The sequence below is a fragment of the Bombina bombina genome, chromosome 7 (genome assembly GCF_027579735.1).
Source record: "Bombina bombina isolate aBomBom1 chromosome 7, aBomBom1.pri, whole genome shotgun sequence".
NCBI classification, from domain to species: Eukaryota; Metazoa; Chordata; class Amphibia; order Anura; family Bombinatoridae; genus Bombina; species Bombina bombina.
In genome coordinates, this window is record NC_069505.1 from 195,138,967 (window position 1) to 195,144,966 (window position 6,000).

Below are 6,000 nucleotides of genomic sequence, written 5' to 3' on the forward strand. Positions count from 1 at the left end.
AAATGATTTAAACATGAAATAACCTTTTATAAATGCTCAGTGACTGTGAGTAACTAGTGCTGCAATGCAAACAATCTCCATACAAAATAAATTATTTATAAGCACTTATGTGAGCACAATCTCTATGGTTTTGCAGACCAGAAACATACTCCTTCAAAACCATCTTGAGTATGTTTATCTCTCCTGTTCAGGCCAGTAAAGAACAACTATAAATCATCTCTTGCACTGATCAAGCAAGCTGTGTAACATGTAGGGTTCAGAATGCTGCCGGATGCACTCTCACCTTTTTGGGGGTAGTGAACAAAAGACACAATTTAAAGACACAAGTAAAATCACAGGTAAAAGATAAATAATGACAATTCATTACAACATGTATTATGCAGAGTTACATCTTTAGTTGCAGTGGCTCAGAGTATTGCCCAAGGGCACCACATTCAGCTAAATGAAGATTTGCCTACATCACCCAGAGCTTCACAGCATATAACACATACATGTCATGTAAACCGGTAATGTTTCATTCTTCCTAAGACCTAGTAGTCTGTATTGTTGTAGCACTTATGTATCAGCAGCACAGACAATAACATTCTATTTCACTTATTTTAATATACATGTCAGAAGTGCGTTTCTCATTCACCAAATGCTAATGGGATTGTCCCTTTCCTTCATAGTAACCTGGCTAATTACCTGCATGTTTAACATTAGACTGGGCTGTCACCTGATTAGCTCAGTATAGTTTCTCATACCATAAACGTGTTGCTACACGATGCTTTGTGTAGTCTGGAGGATTAACACTATAAATAAATGTTGCAGAAACAGAACCGTAAGGAAGTTCTTGCACTCCACAAGATTACCTTCAGTTCATTAAGAATAGAGACCCTGAATATCTAATAAATAGTCATATTACTGGGACAGGTGTCCTGTGACCTCACAAGCTCATGGCCATATTCTATGTTACAATTCCAGCATCACTGGCTACAGCTAGTCTTGGAGACTTGTGATCACACACTTTGCACCTTTTATCCTGGAATCACAACCCTAAATCATTACCCAAAGTGATGACCTTAACTCTGGGCAAAATCCTTCTGATATCTCTGTTCATTCATTTCTGCTATAATCATAGGTAGTAAATTGCAACCTTAGGTTTGTGATGCAAATTCCACATCTGATGAAATCCATTACATATAAGAGTAACGAGCCAGCACAGAGCCACTTACCTGATTATAGGTGGATGTTGTGTGATATGGGTGGTACACACATTCCTCACTACTTGCTGCACATGTAGCCTTAGGTAACACAGAGGAGAGACAATGAAATGTGCACACCGACTATACAATAGACATGACAGGGACTGAGAGATATCTAGACACAGCGGAGCTGCCCTTAACCAATCAGACTTTCCTTGTGACACTTCCTTTTGTATGTGTGGATTATTGCAAAATAAAACAGGATCACAATCATTCTCTCATTTGCATTTGGCACTTCCAAGTGACATAAACAGGTCTGACCGGGGATAGTGAGAAGTGGCACTGTGTGCAGAGGGAGGGGGAGCTTCAGTTACTCATTAATCCTCAATCCATTCTTATATGAAAGATCCTTTTATATAAACACATATGTTCCTCACCAAACAACCTGCTCATTATTGCTGTGTATTAGAAAAACTCTTATTTCCAAAGGAGACTCTTGGGTCATTAAAAAACAATAGCTGGATTACACCTAGGTCTTTGTGGTATACTACTGTGTGCCATCAATGGCACAGCGGGGGTAACATTTCTAACTCACGTGACTGTAAAAAAACAAAATAATCAAAACCTCCTATTGACAGCTTGCAGTCATTTGTATCTCATCAGTGAGAATTGTAAGAGTCACTAGTTATTAAAATAGAGCAACAGATAATTGTTAATACCAGTACTTCCTATTTACACTGGCACCTACATGGGGTTTATCAGTAGTGCCAAGTCAGGGGGTAAGCTTTATGCAACAGGTTCCACTTAAACACATTCACCTCAACAACATTCACTTTACTAAGGTAACCGTATAACTCAGGTCATTCATATACCCAAGGGAATCCACTGTTCAACAGATCTATTCCATCTATTAATGCCCTATACCCTGAACCCCCAGAGAACTTAAATCATATCTTTACCCTCTCAGCAATCACATTATTTTCTTCTTACCTTATAACATATTAAAAAATGAACCCCTTTATCTTCAATGACATGCTCCCACTTACACAAGGGCCCGCAAAAAAACACAGCCATCAACCCAAACCCAAACATCATGGGACCCCTGGCACATATAAAGATACCCATTAAGGGACACCCTAGAAAATAAAGTTATATAGCGCACATAAGCCAAGTTAAAAATAAAAGGTTGCACTCAAGCACAAACAAAATATACGTTTAACAGATTGCCCCCTCTCATGAGGTGAGATACTGTCTACTGGCTGGTTTAACACAGATTTATTGGAGGTGATAGCTCCTCATGAGGTGAGGTACATCCTACTAGTTCCTCTGGGATGATTTAACACAGATTCATTAGAGGTGATAATTCCTCATGATGTGAGATACAGCCTATTGGCTCCTCTGTGCCGATTTAACACAGATTTATTAGAGGTGATAGCTCCTCATGAGGTGAGATACAGTCTATTGGCTCTTATGTGCTGATTTAACAACTATTCATTGGAGGTGATGGCTCCTCATTACGTGAGATACAGCCTATTGGCTCCTCTGTGCTGATTTAACAAGGATTCATTAGAGGTGATAATTCCTCATGAGGTGAGATACAGCCTATTGGATCCTCTATGCTGATTTAACACAGATTCATTAGAGGTGATAGCTCCTCATGAGGTGAGATACAGTCTATTGGCTCTTATGTGCTGATTTAACAACTATTCATTGGAGGTGATGGCTCCTCATTACGTGAGATACAGCCTATTGGCTCCTCTGTGCTGATTTAACAAGGATTCATTAGAGGTGATAATTCCTCATGAGGTGAGATACAGCCTATTGGATCCTCTATGCTGATTTAACACAGATTCATTAGAGGTGATAGCTCCTTGTGAGGTGAGATACAGCCTATTGGCTCTTATGTGCTGATTCATTGGAGGTAATAGCTTCTCATGAGGTGAGATACAGCCCATTGGCTCATTTGTGCTGATTTAACAAGGATTCATTGGAGGTGATGGCCCCTTATAAGGTGAGATAAAGCCTATTGGCTCCTCTGTGCTGATTTAAAACAGATTCATTAGAGGATCACTGATGGCTCCTCGTGAGGTGAGATAAAGCCTATTGGCTTCTCTGTGCTGATTTAATAAGGATTCATTAGAAGTGATGGCCCCTCATGTGGTGAGATAAAACCTATTGGCTCCTCTGTGCTGATTTTACAAGGATGTATTGGAGGTGATGGCCCCTCATGAGGTGAGATAAAGCCAATTTGCTCCTCTGTGCTGATTTTACAAGGATTCATTGAAGGTGATGGCTCATCAGTAGGTGATATACAGCTTATTGGCTCCTCTGTGCTGATTTTACAAGGATTCATTAGAGGTGATAATTCCTAATGAGGTGAGATACAGCCTATTGGCTCCTCTGTGCTGATTTAACACAGATTCATTAGAGGTGATAGCTCCTCATGAGGTGAGATACAGCCTATTGGCTCTTATGTGCTGATTTAACAAGGATTCATTGGAGGTGATGGCTCCTCATTACGTGAGATACAGCCTATTGGCTCCTCTGTGCTGATTTAACAAGGATTCATTGGAGGTGATGGCTCCTCATGAGGTGAGATATAGCCTATTGGCTCCTTTGTGCTGATATAACACAGATTCATTAGAGGTAATAATTCTTAATGAGGTGATATACGGCTTATTGGCTCCTCTGTGCTGATTTAACACAGATTCATTAAAGGTGATGGCTCCTCATGAGGTGAGATAAAGCCTATTGGCTCCTCTGTGCTGATTTTACAAGGATTTATTGAAGTTGATGGATCCTCGTGAGGTGAGATAAAGACTATTGGCTCTTCTGTGCTGATTTAATATGGATTTATTGAAGGTGATAGCTCCTCATTAGGTGAGATAAAGCCTATTGGCTCCTCTGTGATGACTTTACAAGGATTCATTGAAGATGATGGCTCCTCATGAGGTGAGATAACACCTATTGGCTCCTCTGTACTGATTTAATAAGGATTCATTAGAAGTGATGTCCCCTCATGAGGTGAGATAACGCCTATTGGCTCCTCTGTACTGATTTAATAAGGATTCATTAGAAGTGATGTCCCCACATGAGGTGAGATAACGCCTATTGGCTCCTCTGTACTGATTTAATAAGGATTCATTAGAAGTGATGTCCCCTCATGAGGTAAGATAAAACCTATTGGCTCCTCTGTGATGATTTTACAAGGATTCATTGAAGGTGATGGCTCCTCATGAGGTGAGATGAAGCCTATTGGGTCTTCTGTGCTGATTTAATATGGATTTATTGAAGGTGATAGCTCCTCATGAGGTGAGATAACGCCTATTGGCTCCTCTGTACTGATTTAATAAGGATTCATTAGAAGTTATGTCCCCTCATGAGGTGAGATAAAACCTATTGGCTCCTCTGTGATGATATAATAAGGATTCATTAGAAGTGATGTCCCCTCATGAGGTGAGATAAAACCTATTGGGTCTTCTGTGATGATTTTACAAGGATTCATTGAAGGTGATGGCTCCTCATGAGGTGAGATGAAGCCTATTGGGTCTTCTGTGCTGATTTAATAAGGATTCATTGGATGCAAATCTGGTGCGTTCTACTCGACTTTCTGTGCTGAAGAGATTTCTGCTTTTATTTTATTTTTTTAACCAAAAAACTAACTTTTTCTCAAGGTTCATGTTTGGAAATATAAGTTTGGATTTAGGACTTTGTGGAAGGGAGAACTATATAAAAAGAGGGAAGCTGCACAGTAGCTGGGGGGGGCACATTTAAAGGGATATGAAAGGCAAAATTAAACATTCATGATTCAGAGCATAACATTTCCCATTCATCTCTCTTATCACATTGACCTCCTGCTCTTTGTATGTCATTGTTAAAGGTTAGCAATTTATCATGAGAGCATACTGAAATACTGAGGTAGGAGAGTGCACGTGTCCTGTGCACTCTATATATAACATTCAAACATAGTTGTGCACACAGATACATATAGTGTGCAAGACACGTGCACGCTCCTGAGCCTACCTCAGTATGATCTCATGGAAAGGAGTAAAGTTTCAAGAAAGCAGAAGGGGGAATTTGAAAACAGAAGTGTTTGTAAAGTTAAACTATGTCTTTGTAATTGCAGCATGTAACGAATTAGAGAATGTAGCAAATTAGAGCATGTAACATATTACAGCATGTAACATATTACAGCATGTAACAAATTAGAGGATGTAACAAATAAGAGAATGTAACGACTTAAAACATGAAACAAATTACAGCATGTAATAAATCAGAGCATGTAATGATTTAGAGCATATAACAAATTAGAGTATGTAATGAATCGGAGCATGTAACAAATTAGAGCATGTAACAAATTAGAGCATGTAGCAAATTAGAGCATTTAACAAATTAGAACGTGTAACAAATTAGAGCATGTAACAAATTAGAAAGTGTAACAAATTAGAGCATGTAACAAATTAGAGCATGTAGCAAATTAGAGCATTTAACAAATTAGGACGTGTAACAAATTAGAGCATGTAACAAATTAGAAAGTGTAACAAATTAGAGCATGTAACAAATTAGAAAGTGTAACAAATTAGAGCATGTAACAAATTAGAGCTTGTAACAAATTAGAGCATGTAACAAATTAGAAAGTGTAACAAATTAGAGCATGTAGCAAATTAGAACGTGTAACAAATTAGAGCATATAACAAATTAGAGCGTGTAACAAATTAGAGCGTGTGACAAATTAGAGCATGTGACAAATTAGAGCATATAACAAATTAGAGCGTGTAACAAATTAGAGCGTGTAACGAATTAGTGTGTGTAATGA

The 6,000-nt window shown here is 38.7% G+C and overlaps 1 protein-coding gene across 1 annotated transcript in view; it reads right to left on the reverse strand.

Annotated features, from left to right (window-relative positions):
* The window catches only part of EHF (ETS homologous factor), a 150,889-nt gene extending 149,405 nt beyond the window's left edge, over positions 1–1,484 (reverse strand). The window contains exon 1 of the mRNA XM_053720530.1: positions 1,215–1,484. The gene's annotated coding sequence lies outside the window, so the exon portion shown is untranslated. The remainder of the gene's footprint in view (positions 1–1,214) is intronic.
* Between the last annotated feature and the right edge of the window lie 4,516 nt (positions 1,485–6,000).